General features: G+C 43.8%; 1 protein-coding gene across 1 annotated transcript in view; it reads right to left on the bottom strand.

The window, feature by feature from the left end:
* CNOT6L (CCR4-NOT transcription complex subunit 6 like) overlaps nucleotides 1-18,212 on the bottom strand; it is a 153,415-nt gene extending 135,203 nt beyond the window's left edge. The window contains exons 1-2 of the mRNA XM_082275492.1: nucleotides 17,904-18,212; nucleotides 7,604-7,691 (exon numbers count right to left, since the gene is read on the bottom strand). The gene's annotated coding sequence lies outside the window, so the exon portion shown is untranslated. The remainder of the gene's footprint in view (nucleotides 1-7,603; nucleotides 7,692-17,903) is intronic.
* Between the last annotated feature and the right edge of the window lie 3,889 nt (nucleotides 18,213-22,101).

Consider the following 22,101-nt stretch of genomic DNA (forward strand, 5'->3'; position numbering starts at 1 on the left):
AATTCCGACTATGACTCTAAAGCCCCGTACACACGCAACGATTACTGGCCGACCGATCGTCCATCTTTTGTCCAGAGTGGTGTTTTGTTGGTTGGAATGTGCTTAGACTGCACACAAATTTTCTCGCCCAACAAAATTCTACTTCAGAAGTGATGTCATGTGTTGGTTTGCTTTCTTTGTGTTCTTTCTCCTCTGAGCATGCCCAGTCTTGCTCATAAGATTTTTCCCTGTCCAAATCTGTACTTACTGCACGAAAATCGGCCGTGTTTTGACGGCGGACAAAAATTTTATAGCCTGCACACCAGGATTTTTTTCGGCCGAAAAGTCGGAGTTGGTTGTCGGAAGCATCATACTAACAAGCCAAAAATCAGCAGATCAGTCGTCGGACGAAAATTCCCTGCCAATTTTCGACACGTGTGTACGGGGCTTTAGAACACCATCCCTACAGTCAAGCAAAGGGGTAGAAACATTATGCTTTGGGGCTGTTTCTCTGCTAAAAAGGTACAGACCAACTTTCCAGGATTGATGGGCCAATAGACAGGGCCATATATTGTAAAATCCTGGACGAAAACCTTCCTCCCTCAGCCAGAACACTAAAGATAAGTTGTGGATGGGTCTTCCAGTGTGACAATGACCCAAAACAAACAAAGGAGTGGCTCAAGAAGCAGCACATTAAGGTCACGGAGGTCTAGCCAGTCTCCAGACATTAAGCCTACTGAAAATGTATGGAGGGAGCTGAAACTTCGAGTTGCCAAGCGACAGTCAAGAAACCTGAAGGATTTAGAGAGAAGCTTTAAAAGAAGAGTGGACCAAATTCCCTGCTGAGATGTGTGCAAATCTGGTCATCAACTACAAGAAACGTCTTATCTATGTGCTTGCTAACAAGGATTTCTCCACCAAGCACTAAGTCATGTTTTGCTTGGGGATCAAATACTTTTTTTTTTTTTTTTTTTAACTTACTAAAAAGAGGAAGTAAAGCTTCCTCTGCAACTTGTAAATAGAGGTAAGCCTATAATAAGGCTTACCTCTAGGTACTGTAAATATCTCCTAAACATGCACCGTTTAGGAGATATGTACTTTGCATGCAGCCAGTGACATCACTGATGCATGCCCTCTGAAGGAACGGCCGCCCGTGCTGTTCCTTCAGAGCCCTGAGCGCATGCGCGGGAGTGACGTTATCGCAGCTCTGGCAAATCAGATGGCTGGAGCGTGCGAACCTGGAAGAAAGATCGGGTATAGATGGACGCCATGTGAACGGTGAGCGGGCAGCGCTGCGGGGGCTTCGTTTTAAGGTATTTCATAATGAGATAGAATACGATGCATACTAGCTCATTATGCCTTTGTCTTTAAGGTTTTTGTTTTTAAAAAAAAAAAAAAATTTTGGGGAGGTTTAAAACCTCTTGAACTGCAACTCAACTTATAACATTTGTATCATGTGTTTTTTCTGGATTTTTGGTTGATATTCTGTCTCTATCATTTTAAATAGACTTACAAAGAAATGAAGGGTCTAGAATTTTATTATAAGTGGGCAAACTTACAAAATCTGCAGGGGATCAAATTATTTTCCCCCCCACCATATGTTATTCTTTTTACTTTTAATGAAAACCATAAACAGGAAAAATAGGATGATAAAGCCCCGTTCACACTAAGTCGACCTGTGAGGCGACCTGTGAGGCGACCTGGTCGCCTCACAGGTCGCCTTCCATAGGGAAGCTGCGGACCCGTTCTAATAGGAGCGACACAAGTCGCTCCGACTTAGAAAAAGGGTCCGGAGCTTCTTTGGGGCGACCAGGAGGCGACGGCCATAGACTTCAATGTTATAAAGTCCGTGGCGGCCGCTCCGAGGTCGCGGCGCGCTGCTCGCACCGCGACCTCGGAGGTCGCCCCTGGAAGTAGCGTCGCCTGCATGTGAACGGGGACTAAATCTCCCCATCAGTGGCAAAGATCACAATAAAAACTGACAGTTCTAACCCCTCTCCACTCGATCCAAAACTTAAATAAAAGGTTTTGCCTTTAGTTATACTTTAATGAAGAGAATGAATAGTGTAAGGGCTCTTTCACACGGGCGTTCCGTATGTCCGTTTTTCATCCCATCCGTTTGCGGATGAAAAACTGACATAATGTATCTCTATGTAAATACGGATGATCATCCTCTGACATCCGTTTTTTGTCAGTTCAGTTCAGTTTTTTTGAACGGAGGAGAACCCTATTTTTTCTTCCTTTCAAAAAACGGAACGGAAGCAAAAACGGATGTCAGTGGTGTCATCCGCAGACATCCGTATTTACATAGACATGCATTATGTCAGTTTTTCATCCGCAAACGGATGGGATGAAAAACGGACATACGGACCGGATGACACAAGTGTAATCCGTGTCCGTTACAAAAAAAAAAAAAAAAAAAAAAGGACCTGATCGGGCAAAAAAAAAAAGGAACGCCCGTGTGAAAGAGCCCTTATAGTATATGCTACAGAATACAGAAGTGGCATCCGCTTCCGACAGGAGTTGCAGCATCTGTATGCAAAATAAAGAGCATTACTTGCTTTGTTAACCCCACCACTCACAAGACACCTTGTATTTTACTTTTAATGAATACAAAACTTCCTCTGATTGGCCAAGGTGAAGATCATGTTGTCATCTGCCCTTGATAGGTTCTAGTGAATCATCTACCAATCTCCAAATCCAATGCAAGAGCAAAAAATAATAGCAAGTATGTAAAAAACGTGAAGGTCAAAAAAAAAAAAAAAAAAAGATTAATGCCAAACATCCATCAATTAGATGTTTCTTATAAATGAATGTTTGTATTCCATTTGGAGCAGACAAACAACTTTGTGCAATGACACCACAGACACTCATTTTTATTACTACCCCTCAAATTTTAACAAACAATATGATTGTTTGATTAATCCCTTGTGAAGGCAGGGGTTTTTTTTCTTTTTTTTTTTTTTAATCTTAATGCATTCAACAAATGCATTAAACAAAAAACAACCGCAGGAATGATCAAGAGTTAAGTGTGCTCCTATGGATTGCTTTCTAACTGTGTGGGCTGTGAATGCTTAGCTGAAATACAAGATCTCTCTTTTCCTTCCCAACAGAACAGTGGTCTGCCTTGTTTACTTAGGCAGACTGTTGTTCTGTCATTCCGCCGAACAATCTGCAAAATGTTCCCCAAAACGTTGCCCCCCACCCCACCACAATTTTAGAAAAGTGAGGGTTATAATCCCTGTCAGTTTTTTGCTGTCTGTATCCCACTAGGGAAAGGTACCCTCACCGCCTGCCCCAAACGCAAACAGAAAGTGAAAGGAAAACCCTGAAAGTTAAGGGAATCCACTGCCCCCTCCCCACTAGACTGACTTCCAATCCAATCAGATGGAGGGGGAACAGATCCCCTCCATCGGACCCAGAGTTGGCTAGGTGTAAACAGACATAAGTCCAATTACATCCAACTGCCCACAGAGGAGAATAGAGTCTGATCAGGTCCGACTGAAAAAACGGACAGCCTGACCTGATCAGACCTCTCGTGTCAAAGAGGCTTAAGTTAACTGGAGTCAGCCAGGCTAAAAACTGACCCCTAGTGGCTATGGGTTTTTTGATCTTTGCATATTTTGGCATCTTACTGAGAAAGCTTTTGGGTGGATCTTCTGTTTAGAAACAAGTCAGAGTCCCTAAAGTTTTGCATCTTTGAAAAGCTCAGCTGAGATGAACAGCAGATTTCCCAGATACACTTGATAAGCTGGGGAGTAAAGGCAGTAATATTTGCAAAGTCGCTGCTGAATCAGGCTGGGAAAGTGCGTTTCTCAGGGGACAACACTGATGACTCAATGCATAGGGCAAAGAAAAAAAAAAAAAAAAAAATACATACACACACACACACACACACACACACACACACACACACACACACACACACAGCCAAGGCACAGAAGGGGGGCACTGTAGTGACCTAGTATGAATTGGAGCAGTTCTACATACACTAAAAAGGCAAAGTCAAGGATAGGGGGGATGATATTAGAAAAGACTAGAGCTGCACGATTCTGGCTAAAATGAGAATCGCTATTTTTTTGCGTAGATTAAAGATCACGATTCTCGGCATAACAGCTTTTACATTACACAAAAAAATTGTGCTAACTTTACAGTTTATTTTTTTTTAATTAAAGTGCATTTTTTCTCCAAAAAAATAGCGTTTGAAAGACTTCTGCGCAAACAGTGTGACATAAAAGATTGCAACGATCGCCAATTTATTCTCTAGGGTCTCTGCTAAAAAATAAAAATATATATCTATATCATTTGGGGGTTCTAAGTAATTTTCTAGCAAAAAAATACTGATTTTAACGTAAGCAGCAATTGTCAGAAAAAGGCTGGGTCTTTGAGAGGTTAAACTGCCCAAACTTACAGAAGGAAATTAATTCCTTGGATCTAAAACAGGCATGTCCAACCTGCAGCCCGAGGGTCGCATGCAGCCCAGAACCACAGGCAATGCGGCCCACTGCCCCGACAATTATTTTTTTTACTGGGGGAGGAAGGAAGTCAAGTCGGGGGCACGGCCACAGAGGCTTCCAACTAACTGTACACAGAGGCTGCCTCGGAGCCTCTGTCAATGGTAGACAGCACATTGGTGATGTCTATCATAGGAGCAGTTCCAGGAGGCAGGACTTTGTATGACAGCGGTCGACGGGTAAGCAGGAGATCCCTGCTCTGTGTAATCCAGCAGCTCTCCTCTCTCTTCATTGCAGACTGCATTGGATGGGCACGCACTGGTGAGGCTGCATTGGATGGGCACGCACTGGTGGGGCTGCATTGGATGGGCACGCACTGGTGGGGCTGCATTGGATGGGCACGCACTGGTGGGGCTGCATTGGATGGGCACGCACTGGTGGGGCTGCATTGGATGGGCACGCACTGGTGGGGCTGCATTGGATGGGCACGCACTGGTGGGGCTGCACTGGAGTGGTACTGATCAGGCTGCATTGGATGGGCATGCACTGGTGAGGCTGCACTGGATGGTCACGCACTGGATGGTCACGCACTGGATGGTCACGCACTGGTGAAACTGCATTGGATGGGCACTGTGTAGGCTGCATTGGATAGGCACGCACTAGGCTGCAAGTGCTGTGCGATCTCCCATCTGCCGCGGGAGACTTAGGATGTCTGCAGTCAGTGACAGAGCCGCTACTTCCAGTATAGTTCCAGCTCTGTCACAGGCGGAGTGATATGAAATGCACTCCGCCTGTGATAGGAGCCATGCAGGAAGCAGCGGCTCTACTCTCTACTGCAGCCGCTGCTTCCTCCAGCAGTACCCAATGTCATGACCAGCAGTAACCACACGACCAGCAGTAACCGCCAGTAGTCTGCAAAATAAGTAGAAAAGGTATGTGCATTAGCATGTGTAAATTGTTGCAATATGTTTTTTAATAACTAGTTGTGTTTTGTCATAATAGGTCATGTCCTTGTTCATATATGTATGAAGCACATGACATTTTCTGTCTGCCCAAGTCATATGTGCTAGGGGTGCAACCATCCCCCAGCACATAACTGTAAATATCCCAGCATGTGCAGTGTCTGACTCCTACCACCATGACCACTTCAAATCACTGAAGTGGTTAGTGTTCCTTTAATATCTCTCAGAAGAAGTAAACCTCTGTATACTGACTCCATTTCATTTGATCATCCTCTAGTTGTGTTAAATTTTTTTTTTTTTTGGGGGGGGGGGGCGGTGCGGAAATGGTGCAGCGGCGTTTTATTACTTATATACTTTAATTGTAGTATATATTTTATATGCGGCCCGAGAAAATTTCTCTACACTCAATGTGGCCCAGAGAAGCCAAAAGGTTGGACACCCATGATCTAAAAGAACAAAAAGATACATTGTAAAGCATTGTGTTTATAGTTATCTCAGCAGCCTTAACAATGTTGATAAACTATTTTTTTTTTTCCCGACATCTGTGAGTAAGCAGAGAACGACTTTGTAAGAATCGAGAACATGCAGTTTGGAATAGTGAGGGGGGGGGGGGGGGTTGAATCAATTAGGGTCCTTTCACACGGCCGCTCCGTGTGTCCGCAAATCATCCTATTTTTTTGCGGATGATTTGCGGACATCAATGTAAGTGAATGGCACTGCGGATGTCAGCAGAATACCATCCGCTGACACCCGATTTTCCTCCTTTCAGTTCTGTTCTGTTTTTACGAAAGGAACAGAACCCCATTTTTCCATCCGTGTAAAAAACGGAAAGGAAGGAAAATCGGATGTCAGCGGTGTCATCCGCAGTGCCATATACTTACATTATGTCCGCATATCATCCGCAAACGGATGGGATGATATGCGGGCACACGGAGCGGATGACAGAAATGTCATCCGCTCCGTGGAAAAAAAAAAAAAAGTCCCGCAGCGGACTTAAGCAGCGGAGCGGCCGTCTGAAAGGAGCCTAAATTGTGCAGCTCTAAAAAAAAAAAAAACATTATACTGACTTGTCTAGACAAAAAAGTGTTGCAGAGCCAGGGAGACAAGCAGGAGCCATGTCCAGGGACACTAGATAGATGGCAGAAGAATCAAAAACCTGAAGTCGAATCCACTTGCCAACGGAGCTGGGTGGAAAATTGCCAGCCAATCAGCTGCAGTCAGATATTCTGACAACTATGGGTACTGGCAGTCTGAATACAATAGCCGACAGGGAATATTCATTCAACCATGCCATTTATTGTGGATGGAGGTATGTCCCTTTCATGGGTACATAATGCTACCGAGAATGTTAGGGTCATACAAAGAATTCCAGGGACACCTAGGTGCTGAACATAATGTTGAAAAGCAAAGAATCAAATCAACCAGGACAAAAAAAAAAAAATTTAAAAAAAAAAATTGTACATCTTCCTTTACCCCACACGCGAGTATATAGATATATTTTGTTCCAAAAAAATGCATTTCCAACATAAATCACCTAGTCTTCTTACATACTGGGCAAAGTATACAAACTATACTTGGTATTCTGTGGCACAGCAACAGACATCTGCCAAACTAAAAACGGCCTACTCCATTTTCCATTGCCCTTTTTTCCCCAGCTTTAGCAAGAAAATCTCAAAGCTGTGTTAACATAATAATACCTGCATGCAAAACGATAAGTAATATTGTGCAACTGTATTTTGGAAGAATGTGTTTTTGTGCTTCCACAACTGCTTTGCTTTTTTTTCAAGACAGGATTTTTCTAGATTGCTTTGGCTACTATTACTAACCATAGCAACAGTTTTATCCATCCCTGAAGGCACATAGTAAGGAAGTAGAAAAGGTACTGAAAACAGATTTTATTTAGTCTGTAAGCAAAGCACACATTTCACAAAATTTGGCCTAGGAAAGGATAGTCTTGTTTTGACTAGAATATGTTGCAGAAAATATATCATTTTGTTCAGTTGCTTCATTAGAAAAATCAATAGGGTCAGAGCCTCACCAGCATTCACACAGTGATGATCCCATAGATAAGCAAGTCCAAAAGAAATTGCTATATCAAAAAGGGGGAATAAAGTACATAAAAACCAAAGCAGAAAACTGGCATAACAAAAGAAATCCTCGAGTGAAGAATTATGTGGAAGCTAATATTAGAAAATAAAAACAACTCACTGCTGACTAGAATCTCCACAGCTGCTTTTGTTTTCTTCTCTTGGTAGGCTGAGGCTATACGAGTGTCAAAGCCACCTCCTCTTCCTTCCTACAGATCCCACATATACATCATGTGATATATATAGGCATAAGTATACACACAAACAGGGGTTATGAAATCACTATTGCAGTAAGGTTTTGTTTGTTTTTGTATTGCAAGCCCAGAACTCTTCACAAAATACCTCAATTTGCTCCAAGATTGTCTTAAAAGCCACAGTACATGATCATTCAGTATCAGGCCACACTACAGACCCAGAGCTTTAAAGGGCCAGTTTACACTATTGCATTAAAGGCATATGCATTACAGGGCGCTAAAAATGGATGTGAAGTACAACTGAGTCTTCTCCCAAATGCACGTGTTTGGAAAATACGACATGTTTGTTTTGCGTGTTCAGGGACCTGCTGAAGTCAATTGCAACAAATGAAGACACAACATGAGTTTGGATGGGTTGGAAACAGTAAATAAGTCTTGGTCAATGACTGCTTAACAAATTCAAAGACACACCAAAACGTATGTCATTGCACAGGAAAAAGATAAAAATACAGGTTGATGCATAAACAAAGTACCAGTCCAATGCTACGAAACAAAAGCCCCTTTTATGCACACATATACACCTAAATGGGCCCTGGAGCATAAAGCTGAACTCCAGGGAGAACATAAATCCTCCCGTGCAGTGAGGCTTAAATGCTTAATTCAAGGGTACTGGTGGGGGAAGAAAAAGAAAAAGCACTTTAACCACTAAGCCCCAGGCCTTTTTCTGACACTTTTTGTTTACAAGTTAAATCAGAATTTTTTCCTAGAAAACTACTTATAACCCCCAAACATTATATATATTTTTTTTAGGGAAGACTCTGGAGAATAAAATGTCGGTCATTGCCATATTTTTTGTCACGCGGTATTTGCACAGCGGTCTTTAAAAACGCAATTTTTTTTTTTTTAAATTGCGAAAAATCACATTTCACTGCATTTAAAAAAACTAAACAGTAAAGTTATCCCATTTTTGTTTGTATATTGTTAAAGATGATGTCACGCCGAGTAAATAGATACCCAACATGTTACGGTTTAAAATTGCGCACACCCGTGGGATGGCGACAAACTACGCTCAATAGAAATCTCAATAGGTGACATTTTAAAATGTTTTAACGGTAACCAGTTTAGAGTTAGAGTGTAGCTCTTTTTTTTTTTTTTAATTATTGCTCACGCTCGGGCGATCGCGGCGATACCTCACATGTGTGGTTTGAACAGCGATTTCATTTGCGGCTCGACTTCCATATGCGTTTTCTTTCGTGCGTGAGCTAACGGTGACAGCTAAAAGTTGTTTTTTTTTCCCCCTATTTATTTTTTTTTAACTTTATCACAGGTTTTAAAAAAAAAAAAAAAAAAAAATCTATCACTTTTATTGCTGTCACAAGCAATGTAAACATCCCTTGTGACACCAATATGCAGTGACAGGTACTCTTTATGGAGGGTTCGAGGGTCTAAAAGACCCTAGACCCCTCCACTACACTGCCATGTATTCAAAACACCGCAAAGGGCATTTTTGAATACACTCGTTTTTTAAATCTGCTGCCTTTAGCAGCAGAGTAACCCGGACGTGACGTCATGGACGCCGCCTCCGGGTTACGTCGGAGACCCGATTGAAGCCACTTCCGGCTTTTATCGGGACTCCATCCAGCCGGGCGGACGTTCCAGCTGGGTGCTCGGGTCTCCCGGTGGGCATCACCCCGGTATAACACCACAAAGTCAGCCGACGTAGCCCTACGTCACTTTGCGTTAAGTGGTTAATGCTGGCCATACACTATATGAAAAATCATTCAAACTAATTTTCGAAAAACTTAACTCTCGGCCATGAGAGCAAACAATCGTGCCATCATGTAATGGACCGATAAATCGTTCAATGGAAATAAATGAATCAGTTTTCTGTTTGTTTTTTCACATATACAGAGTGCAAACAGTTTGGACAAGAAACACATTAACCTTTCAATTTATCATTCATTCGGCAGGCAGGAAATTTCCAAACCTGTCCATTTTTTCAGCCCAAAAACGTCACAACTGAATACCGATTTGTGGCCATTAACTACCTGAAAAACGAAAACTGTCCATATGACCAAATTTTGGCCGACTTTTAGTATACTGTATGGCCAGCATTAGTTATTAGCTATTCTGTACCCCTGCAGGCTCCCTTCCACTCTGATAGTTTGGGGCCCATGCAGCCTCTTCTCTCCGCTGTGGCGGTCAGGGGTTCTCTGATGTCAAATATAATGTAACGCTGCATTAGAACCAGTATAAGGCAGCGCATTTCTGCGCATGCCAAAAATAGTACAGTGCTGCAGCAGGATAAAAAAAAAAAAAAAAAGAAGGGGGTCAGGGACTTTTCTTGCATTTCTGACAGTAGGCCAGGCCACTAAAAAAGAATAAGCTACCTACAAACAACACAGGACTCAAATGTGTGAACCTAGCCAGATATCAAACCCATAGCAAATAAAATTGCTCCATAGAGCTCTTTGCACATGCTAACAAAATCTAAGAAGAAGTGCACTGCAACAGAGTGAATGTATATGCAACCTATGCAATAATCCCATTACTTTGTTTCAATATATACTTCAGATGAATAAGATTTCATAAGAAAAAACATTAAAGAAAAAAAGTCCTAAAATCACTACCTACACTACTGGCACAAACTGCAGGCTAAACAGTGTAAACGATAAAGGGTAATGAAAACTATCAGAATGTGTATTTTTTTTCTACATAAAAAGTTTTTTTTTTTTTTTTTTTTTTAACACGGTCATTAAGTTTCAAAATTATAGATTTGCCCCCAACAGCTAGATCATGAAAACAGTATGTGGAGGTAATGTAAAAGCCAGTGAGAACTAAATAGATCATATAATGCTTAATCAATGTCTTAAACGCCATCTCGCTCCAAATAAAAGAACAAATCCTTTAAGTGACGTTATCAATGTAATCCAAAGCCTGTGTCCAGGCTCCACAGCTCACCACAATGTCAGTTTATTTTCCTCATGGGCAAGAATGAGAGGGGGAAACAAAGAACACACCAGAGGGAAGTGCATAGTTGCAGGGGAAAAGGGAAAGTAATGGAAAGCAGAAGGAATGAACTAGAAAGGAGTGAAGTGCACAAAGATCATAGGAGCCTGAATAGAGAAATGATCAGGAGCTATTTTTTTTTTTTTTTTTTTTAAAGAGAAGCTGAAACCAGGAGAAACCACTCCATTCTCTAATCAGACTGATGGACCTGCATACTGTTCTCTATGGCCCAATAACTGCTCATCGATCAACCTTAAAAAAGGAATGAGTTTTAATGCTATGTGAAAATAGTTATACCACATATCATCAAAGCATATTTTTAGCATATTGTTATTTAGGAGGCATTTGTAAAGTGCTGTCTAAAGCTTTTAGAATGCTGCAAACTTTTCCCCCCCTTTCTGTTTTGAAAAAGCTTCCCACAAGTTGCCAACCACCGAACGTTGGTTGCTGCCAAGATAAGATGCCAAGCAAACCAACATGAACGCAGTCTAAATTGTATGTGTATGCAAAACTTTTCAGAACAGGTACGGACATTGCAAAAAGCTAAGAAAGCCTTAGTTGCAATGAGCAAAGCCTTGCTATTTGCACCTAGTGAATGAGGTCTTAAACTGGGCCATAAACATTAAGGTCGGCCCTAGAAGGTTCGAATCTCGGTCGGTTCAGTGAGAACCGTGTAAGGGCAGGCTGAAAGTACCAAATTGATTGATCAATTTGGGTACAACCAGCCTGACGGATTTTACTTGCATTTGTCACTAGCAGTAGTCAGCCCCTACAAACACACAACCGCACATTATAATCTGACATGCAAGCAGGTGGGTGTGCGGATCCAAATGCAAAGTGTCTGCTTTCAAGTCTCTGCAACCAATGCTGCCCGCATGTCAGTGTGGATGAAAGGATCTACACTGTCGGCCGCCTCTATTCATACAGCCACAGCACCCATCAGAATACCTGAACAGTGACTGCACCAAACTTTGTTCAGGTGCCATTTGGCCGACAATTTTCCACCTGGTTCCGGCCAACAAGGCCACCTATGGAACGAAATTTCAGCTGATTTTGCAGGACTCGTCCTAAATTTGATCCATGCATGGCCAAACTTTGGGGTCAGAAGATGGAGAAAAAAAAAAGGGAGAACAGGAAATAGGATCACAAAAAATAAATAAAAAAAAAAAAAAAAAAACAGATAATCAAGCTTTATCAGAGGTTCCTAATTTATTGCTGGAAGTACTTTCCTGAAAACATCAATGTGTTTAACAGCCGGGCCACACTAGCGCGACTTGTCAGCCTGACAAGTCGCGGTCCATTGACTGCTACAGGACCCGTTCTAATAGAAGCGACACAAGTCGCTCCGACTTAGAAAAAGGGTCCTGTACTACTTCGGGGCGACCTCGGAGCGACTTGCATTGACTTCCAATATGTGAAGTCCCTGCAAGTCGCTCCGAAGTCGTGGTGCATGGTAATACACAAGTCGCCCCCGAAGTAGTAAGGAGTCGTGTCGCCTTAGTGTGAACCGACTCTAAACATAATGTACTCTTTTAAAACGCTACAATGTATATATAGGTCCAACCGCTAACATCTCATGTAAGCTTTAACACATTTATGTAGATTAAAGTCATTTTCTACATCTTTTTAAATCTACAACTTTGTTTTAAGCACCTGGAGATCCTGCCAGGAAGATCCTTATTCAGGTGCTTTCTGTTATAGGCCGACAGTGGTCTGTCTGTGCTGCCACATGGGCTGATAGAGATGCATAAGACCTAGCCTTGTACTCTCCATTTTCTTGTGTTTTTTTTTTTTCCTTTTTGTGCTCCTACTGAAGTCTATGTTGAAAAGAAAAAAAAAAAGCACCTGTCACACGTGCACTTGAAAGTCGTGCGACTTTGGAGCACGACTGAGTGCAAATTTACACATTAAGTCACATTAAAGTAGTGCAGGCACCTTTTCACCGATCTGAACGGATGCCATTGAAAACAATGGGCTGCGACTGTGTGCAAAGTCGTGCAAGCGTGAATAGAGCCTGAAGCCTCGTTCTCATCTCATGATTGGGGATCATGGGCAGAGTCGCCTGCAATACCAAACAGCATGGAAATTGCTGCATAATGTGGCATTATTCCTTAATGGCACCCCAAACCCAATACAATTCTTGCCGCAAATTGTGCCTTTCAAAATCACACAAAGCTCGTTACCCGAAAAAGGGCAGCAGTTCCTTTCAAGCAACAAACTCGCATAGGGCTGCCCATTCAGGTGAATAGGCTGGCTTTATGGGACACACAAAAATCACATGCAAAAGTGCGAGTGGGAACGTTTGTTCTCCTAACACGAAAGCGAGAATGGGGCCGTAAGCCTAGTACACAATGAAATTATCGGACGAATGATTGTCCGTTTTATTTTGCATGCTAGTCTCATCAAAAGTATTAACATTTTCCTACTACAGAAATAAAATTCAGAAGGGATGTATGATTTTGTATTTTTGGAGGACAACTGTCCCGATTAAACTAAAATTGTACAATCTAGTATCGTACAAGAAATAATTTGTGCTTGTCCCTTCAGGTAAATTTCAGATGAAAGTGGTGTATGAACGAACCGATTATGGTACGATCGGGTCGAACGTGGTATTTATTGAACGATTTTCTGAGCATGTGTACAGGTCTTTAGATGTACTAGCACTATAGTAACAAATTGAAGCCAAACTCCAGCTCATACTTGATAAGTAGTTACAGTATCCATACACGGTTCGAATTTCTGCCAGTTCAGCAGAAACCTACCAAGATTCGAACCATTAACAGGCAAGCTGAATGTACCAAGTTGATCAAGCAACATGGGTATAACCAGCCTGCCGGATGCTCTTGTGATTATTGCTAGTGGCTGCTATAGCTGCTAGCGATCATCCTGGTCTTCTCCTGGCAGGGACGGCTTCAACCGCCGAGAGAAGACAATTGCTCGGCAGTAGGGATTCCCCTGTCAGCACTGTTGGTGTTGATGGGGAAATCAAGCAGATTTCTTTCCTGAATCCCGTGATTGCAGGAAAGAAAGTTGCACCGTCTATGGCCGGCCTAACAGTCTTTTCCTTTTGAGATAAAGACTTTTTATAAATAAAAGCTGATCATTGTTAAGAATCAATATCAGCAGTAAATGGTTTGTCTCATCTCTGTAAGCCCTCGTTCACATTGGAACGATTTGCCATGCGATTTGACAAGTCAAACCACATGACAAGTCATAGCCTATTGCCTGCAACTTTCCAATCGGTGCGACACCAACTTTGCAGAGCCGTACTGATTTGCAAAGCCAGTTCCTGCACTGCTTTTGGGGATTTTAAGTGCGACTTCAATAGACATTTGTGCATGAAGCCGCACAGATGTCATTCAAGACGAATCCGAAGTCAGTCGAAAATGCGGTTTCAATGTGCTACATCTGGAAGAGAGCTTGTTCTTTTGTGAAAAAAAAAACAGATTTAAGCCCCGTACACACGCAACAATTATCGGCCGACTGATCGTCCGTCTTTTGTCCAGAGTGGTGTTGTGTTGGTTGGAATGTGCCTAGACTGCACACGAATTTTCTCAGCCAACAAAAATCTACTTCAGAAGTGATGTCATGTGCTGGTTTGCTTTCTTTGTGTTCTTTCTTCTCTGAGCATGCCCAGACTTGCTCATAAGATTTTTCCCTGTTGAAATCTGTACTGACTGCACGAAAATCGGCCGTGTTTTGACGGCCAACAAAAATTTTATAGTCTGCACACCAGATTTTTTTTGGCCGAAAAGTCGGAGTCTGTTGTCGGAAGCATCATACTAACAAGCCGAAAATCATCAGATCGGCCGCCGGACGAAAATTCCCTGCCGATTTTCGACGCGTGTGTACGAGGCTTTACTGGCTGAATCATCAGATGAAGAGTAGAAAGAATGCCTAAACAAAAGAAAATGAATAAACACTGATGCAGCCACTACAACTATGAATTGATCACCTGCAATATAATAAAATGTTTGCTCTTGGGTTTATTACTGCTTGTTCCCAGGCTCACACTGATGTGGTGCCGGACACAGTAATGTAATGAATCGCAGCACATTCCTGTGCGAATTACCTGTACATGCAGTGTCTGAGTTGCTATTTGAGCTATGGATTTTTATGGCTCAAATCGCACCAAACTTGTGCAGGACACTTTTGTTTACACCAGCATTGGAATTCACACTCATGCAAACTGACTGCAAATCGAATTGCATTTTTTAAACTGATTTTGGGGTGTCGTGAAAATACACTCCAATCAGTTTGCACAATGGGTTGCAATTTTGATGCGGAATTTGCACTGCATCTAGTGTGAACCAAAGCTGAAAATGAAGCCAAGTAGTTCCTTTACAAATATGGGGTTTACCTATACACTCGACCTCTCGTTCCTCATTAAAGTGGAGTTCCATTCTCCTAGCCAATATTGCAATAAAGTGGTTAAGTCACATATAAAAGCATGCTATCCGCTTTGTAATATAACAATAGGTGTCTCTGATTTATAGAAAAAATATGCCGATCTGTAGCTATATCAGAGCATCTCCCGGTGCTCTACTGAATCCTTGGCTCTCTCCTCTGCCCAGCTGACAGCTCTAGCGGGCAGGGCTGAGCACTGCCACTGACATGAGTTGAGGAAGAAGGAGAAGAGAGAGCCTCTTGGATATAGGTACAGATCGACATTTTTTCTATAACACAGGGACACTTATCGTATTATCAAGGGGATGGCGTGATTTTAAATTATATACAAGAGCAGCACTAGAGAGAGGGCAGGTACTGACATGGGGGGGGGGGGGGGGGGGGGAGAGAAGAGAAAGGACAGTGCAGCGCAGCGGATGATGGAGGCACGTAAACTTACAACAGCATCAGGGCTCAGCAGCCATGATATACCATGGTCAGTTTACAGGGGGGGGGGGGGGAGGTTAGAAACTGTCAGGATCAGACAGTTTTTTTTTTTTTAGGCGATACAGTGGGCCAAATTACACAGCACAAGCATTGTGCTGTATAACATGCTTTAAGGGAACAGAATCAGTTTTTTTAGGCTAACAAAACGCTTTCATAGCATTGCAGAGATCGTTTGAATTCCTCAAAAGCATAATGGAAAAGGTTTCCCATGTACACATTGTATGTATCTACTTACAATCTGCTTATTTTTCTTTTGTCCCCCTCGATTCTGGCTGCGGTCATGTAAGATTTGGGCAGCTGAAGCCGGCCTGGCTTAATTTCCTGGCTACCCAGCATGCACCTCCAAATCTTGCGCCTGCGCAGTAATAACACTGCGGAACGCTTTGTGTACATGCATTAGATGCCTGAAGACTTCTGGGATTGATGACAGATATCCCAGGAGTAACCTGGCCGGGTTGATGATGTAATTGCCTAGACGGCTGCGACCGGGAGTCGCAGGGTACACTACGAGAGAGAAGGAAAAAAAAAAAAAAGGGACTTTCTGCAGAAATTTTAAACACATCAATATCCAAACCTTAAAAGGTTAACTCTACTTTCCTAGGAGGGAAAAAATAATATAGGGTATACAATTGTGTCATATTGTAATTGAAGGCGATTAAAAAAATTACCTTTCCTTTTCAATATGTAGCCACTGTAATTTTCTGAGAATGCAATATGGCTACCTGGGGTTGCTCTGTACACAGAATGTGTACAGAACACACCCCAGAAACATTTCCTGCTTGTGTGATTGGCTCACCAATTTGCCCAGAAGTCTGCTCTAAAATACAAGTCAGATTTCAGGCATCCCCTGCAACAAAAAACATAGTTTTTGGTGAGATATTCCCAAAAGAAACAACGACTAAAAGGGATGCAGGCCCAGCAGAATTCCTCATTAGTGCTCTGCAGCTGCACAGCTGATGGATAGGCATGAAACCACTCCCATTAGACCCAATCCTTGCAATGTACATAGATCATACACAGGAGAATGTTATTTTCTCAACAAAATGTATTGTATTGTAAGCTCTAACCAGCAGGGCCCTCAGATTCCTCTTGTATTGAATTGTACCAGAGTGAAACCACTCCCATTAGACCCAATCCTTGCAATGTACATAGACCACCCACAGGAGAATGTTATTTTCTCAACAAAATGTATTGTAAGCTCTAACCAGCAGGGCCCTCCGATTCCTCTTGTATTGAATTGTAACTGCACTGTCTGCCCTCGTGTTGTAAAGCGCTGCGCTCACCAAAAAATATCATTTTTGGTGAGATATTCCCAATAGGAATACATCCAAGGGCCCTTTCACACAGGCCGACCGTTCAGATCCGCCTGTCAGTTTTTTTGGCGGATATGAACGGTCACCCCATGCATCTCTATGGGGAAATCGGATGTCAACGGAGACATGTCCGCTGACATCCGATCCATCAAATCTGGACAGATGGAAACCCTATTTTCCACCCGTCCAGCGGATCGGATGAGAATGGACAGACGGTCCATTCCCATCCGATTCCCCCATAGAGATTCATGGGGACCTGACAGCTGTGTCTCCACACACATCATGGAGACACAGCTGTAATCGGTGGATCGATACCCTGCTGAGAAAAATGGAGTCCGTCCGATGGACATACTGTGTGTGAGAGGGCCCTAAAAGGGATGCAGGCCAGCAGATTTACTCATTAGTGCTTTGCAGCTGCACAGCTGATTGATAATTATGAAAACACTCCCATTAGACCCAATTCTTGTAATATACATAGATCACCCAGGGGGGGGGGGGGGCTGTTATTTTCTTAACAAGAGTGGAGTTACGCTTTAATCCACTAGCAATTTACAATGCAATGTATTGTAAGCTCTAATGATTCATCTTGTATTGTAACTGTAGCGCTTGCCCTCATGTTGTAAAGCACCGCACCAACTGTTGGCGCTATATAAAGCCTGTATAGTCACAACAAGGTGGGTAATTCCTAAAAATGAGTGGCACTCCGCTTTAATAAAATAAAATGTAAATAGAAAAAGGAGAAAGGAGGGGGGGGGGGGTATTGAAAGCACACCTAGATCTGATGATAGAGTACCATGGAGCTACTTGGCCAGCAAGGCAAGTCCCAAAGTTAGGCAGAGGCCTCCATGAGACAAGAGGATTCCCCTGGTAGGAGGAAAGTGAGCTGAAGGCTCTATAGGGCAGAGAGAAGTGCCCCTCACACGGGAAGTAAAGCGTGGCAAGGCCTCATCCTTATGGGGGGGGTTTAGTGGAATACATACACTCCTGTGGTAAGACAAAGCGTCCTCCTCACCTGCATGCAGCGCCTCCTGGCTGTCCGTTGGGACTGGTCGGTGCAGGCCGGGCTCTGGCTGCCTGTGGTCGGGGGGTAAGCGGGAGCCGATAGACTGTAAATACATGCAGGCAGCCGGAGAGAAGAGAGAGGGGGGGGGGGGGTAGAGAGATAAGACTGGCCGAGCTGAAGTCACCTGAGGCGGGTGCGAGGTGTCCCCAGTGTTGGGCCTGTTTAGACGAGGCGCCCGCTGGCTGGAGGAGGCAGGCGAATGGTGAGATGAATAATCAGGGTGAGGAGGATGTGTGTGTACACAGAGGGGGCATAAAAGGGGCGTTCACAGGCCGAGGCGGGCCTTCCTGAGGAGACGAGAGGAAGAGGAGGGGACATGGCCGGCCCGGAGCACACTCACCTCACACTATTTTTAGTCGGCTGTGGGGGGGAGTCATGACTTCCAAGTTATAGAGCAGTTATGGCGCCTGAGGAGGGGGGGACACACAATATGGAGGGGGACTATTATAAAGAGAGGAGGGGGGGCCCTGACGTCACCTGTCAGGACGGGACAAACAGAGCCCAAGATGGCAGCGTGCCGGAAATGACACTCTCCTGGATGGCAACACTGGGAAGAATCAACCAGATGGACATGAAGGGTCCGGTTTACTACAATCACCTCAGAGAGTGTCCCACCAATAGTGTGTTGTGTACTATACTTCACGTTTTCCAGAATCTTCCAAGCGCACTTATGTACACCGTGTGAGGAAACAAGTCCTAAAAGAAAAAAAAGGTTATCAGTCTGTGGAGGTACTCTGAATACTTGAGGGACTTTATTATTATACAGGATTAATATAGCGCCAACAGTTTGCGCAGCGCTTTACAATGTGAGGGAAGACAATACAGTTACAGTACAATACAATACAGGAGCAATTGGAGGGCCCTGCTCGTTAGAGCTTACAATCTAGAATTATTATAACGGATTTATATAACGCCAGCAGTTTGCGGAGCGCTTTACAATGTGAGGGCAGACACACTTACAATACAATTCAATACAGGAGGAATTGGAGGTCCCTGCTCGTTAGAGCTTACAATCTACAATTATTATTAAACAGGATTTATATATCGCCAACAGTTTGCGGAACGCTTTACAATGTGAGGGAAGACAATACAGTTACAGTACAATCCAATACAGGAGGAATTAGAGGGCCCTGCTCGTTAGAGCTTACAATCTACAATTATTATACAGGATTTATATAGCGCCAACAGTTTGCGGAGCGCTTTACAATGTGAGGGAAGACAATACAGTTTCAATACAGGAGGAATTAGAGGGCCCTGTTCGTTAGAGCTTACAATCTACAATTATTATTCAGGATTTATATATCGCCAACAGTTTGCGGAGCGCTTTACAATGTGAGGGAAGACAATACAGTTACCATACAATTCAATACAGGAGGAATTAGAGGGCCCTGCTCGTTAGAGCTTACAATCTACAATTATTATTCAGGATTTACCGTATATACTCAAGTATAAGCCGAGTTTTTCAGCACATTTTTTTGTGCTGAAAACGTCCCCCTCGGCTTATACTCGAGTCAAGAAAAAAAAAAAAAAGTTCCCGGCCGCTCCGACGTGCTTGAGTTTTAAAAATGGCGCCGCCCGGCGCATACATGTCATTGCGCACGTGCTGCCGCCGCTCGGGAGAGGCCGGGAATAGCCGAAAGTATACGAGCGGCGACGGCGCGTGCGCAATGACGTGTCGGCGCCGGGCGGCGCCATTTTTAAAATGAAGGTGCCTCTGGAACAGGTAAGGGAAACTGCTGCACTACCTGCCATTCTGCAGGGCTGCGGGTATACTACAAGGGATGCAGTGCTGCGGGCATGGTCCACCTGTACCATGCCCACAGCACTGCATCTCCTGTAGTATGCCCACAACCCCGGATCCTCTTGTTCCATGCCAGTCACCCTGCATTATCCTGCACCATGCCAGTCACCCTGCATTCTCCTGCACCATGCCAGTCACCCTGCATTCTACTGTACCATGCCAGTACCCTGAATTCTCCTGCACCATGCCAGTACCCTGCATTCTCCTGCCCCATGCCAGTACCCTGCATTCTCCTGTACCATGCCAGTACCCTGCATTCTCCTGTACCATGCCAGTACCCTGCATTCTCCTGCACCATGCCAGTACCCTGCATTCTCCTGTACCATGCCAGTACCCTGCATTCTCTTGCACCATGCCAGTACCCTGCATTCTCCTGCACCATGCCAGTACCCTGCATTCTCCTGCACCATGCCAGTACCATGCATTCTCCTGTACCATGCCAGTACCCTGCATTCTCCTGCACCATGCCAGTACCCTGCATTCTCCTGTACCCTGCCAATCACCCTGCATTCTCCTGCACCATGCCAGCCACCCTGCATTCTCCTGCACCATGCCAGTCACCCTGCATTCTCTTGTACCATGCCAGTCACCCTGCATTCTCCTGTACCATGCCAGTACCCTGCATTCTCCTGTACCATGCCCGCCGCCCTGCATTCTCCTGCACCATGCCCGCCGCCCTGCATTCTCACCCTAGGCTTATACTCGAGTCAATCATTTTTCCCATCTTTTTGTGGTAAAAGTAGGGGCCTCGGCTTATACTCGGGTCGGCTTATACTCGAGTATATACGGTATATATCGCCAACAGTTTGCGGAGCGCTTTACAATGTGAGGGAAGACAATACAGTTACCATACAATTCAATACAGGAGGAATTAGAGGGCCCTGCTTGTTAGAGCTTACAATCTACAATTATTATTATACAGGATTTATATATCGCCAATAGGGTTGAGCGAACACGGACTGTATTATTCGTGTTCGTACCGAATAATTGGATTTTTTTTACCCGAACACGGACACGAACACTTTACTGTATATTCGGGTAAAAATCCGTGTTCGGTCGTTTTATTTCCGGGTTTTGCATGCTTTAGCGCGCTTTTCATGGCGGGCTTTCAACAGCCAATCAACAAGCGTTTAACTGGTGTGCCTAAGCCATCCCAGCCATGCCTACAAATGTATCAGTAGCTGTGATTGGCCGTCTGAAGCATGTGACCAAGTCTTTATAAGTTCGAGGCAGCGTCGCTATGCCGTCATTCTGCTGCTTAGATCAGGGAGAGAGCACACATCAACGTGCTGGCTGCTGATTAGGGACAGACAGGAAAAAAAAAACATTTGTGTCCAGATAGAATTGAGGGACAGGTCGGAGTGTGTTAGGCAGGGTGAGTTGTAGGCATTTTAGGGAGAGAGTCTGCTGATTTTTAGGGAAAGTGTGTTCTACAAACTACAATCGACATTGCTGTGTGGGGTGGGGTTTGCAGTCACCCGATCTACGATCTCTTATCAATCCTGTTAGGGAGAGAGTCTGCTGATTTTTAGGGAAAGTGTGTTCTACAAACTACAATCGATATTGCTGTGTGGGGTGGGGTCTGCAGTCCCGATCTACGATCTTATAAATCCTGTTAGGGATAGAGTCTGCTGATTTTTAGGGAAAGTGTGTTCTACAAACTACAATCGATATTGCTGTGTGGGGTGGGGTCTGCAGTCCCGATCTACGATCTTATAAATCCTGTTAGGGATAGAGTCTGCTGATTTTTAGGGAAAGTGTGTTCTACAAACTACAATCGATATTGCTGTGTGGGGTGGGGTCTGCAGTCCCGATCTACGATCTTATAAATCCTGTTAGGGATAGAGTCTGCTGATTTTTAGGGAAAGTGTGTTCTACAAACTACAATCGATATTGCTGTGTGGTGTGGGATAGGAGATAGGCAGGTGTCAGTGATCCACATCCATTTTGCTGTGTGTGGGCTGCAGTGAACACAATCTTTTTGGGGTGCAGTGAACACAATCTTTTTGGGGTACAGTGAACACAATCTTTTTGGGGTGCAGTGAACACAATCTTTTTGGGGTGCAGTGAACAAAATCCTTTTGGGGTGCAGTGAACACAATCTTTGTGGGGTGCAGTGAACACAATCATTTTGGGGTGCAGTGAACACAATCTTTGTGGGGTGCAGTGAACGCAATCTTTTTGGGGTACAGTGAACGCAATCTTTTTGGGGTACAGTGAACACAATCTTTTTGGGGTGCAGTGAACACAATCTTTTTGGGGTGCAGTGAACACAATCTTTTTGGGGTGCAGTGAACAAAATCCTTTTGGGGTGCAGTGAACACAATCTTTGTGGGGTGCAGTGAA

This window comes from Pelophylax lessonae, assembly GCF_965119305.1.
Source record: "Pelophylax lessonae genome assembly, chromosome: 1".
In the NCBI taxonomy this organism is placed as follows: Eukaryota; Metazoa; Chordata; class Amphibia; order Anura; family Ranidae; genus Pelophylax; species Pelophylax lessonae.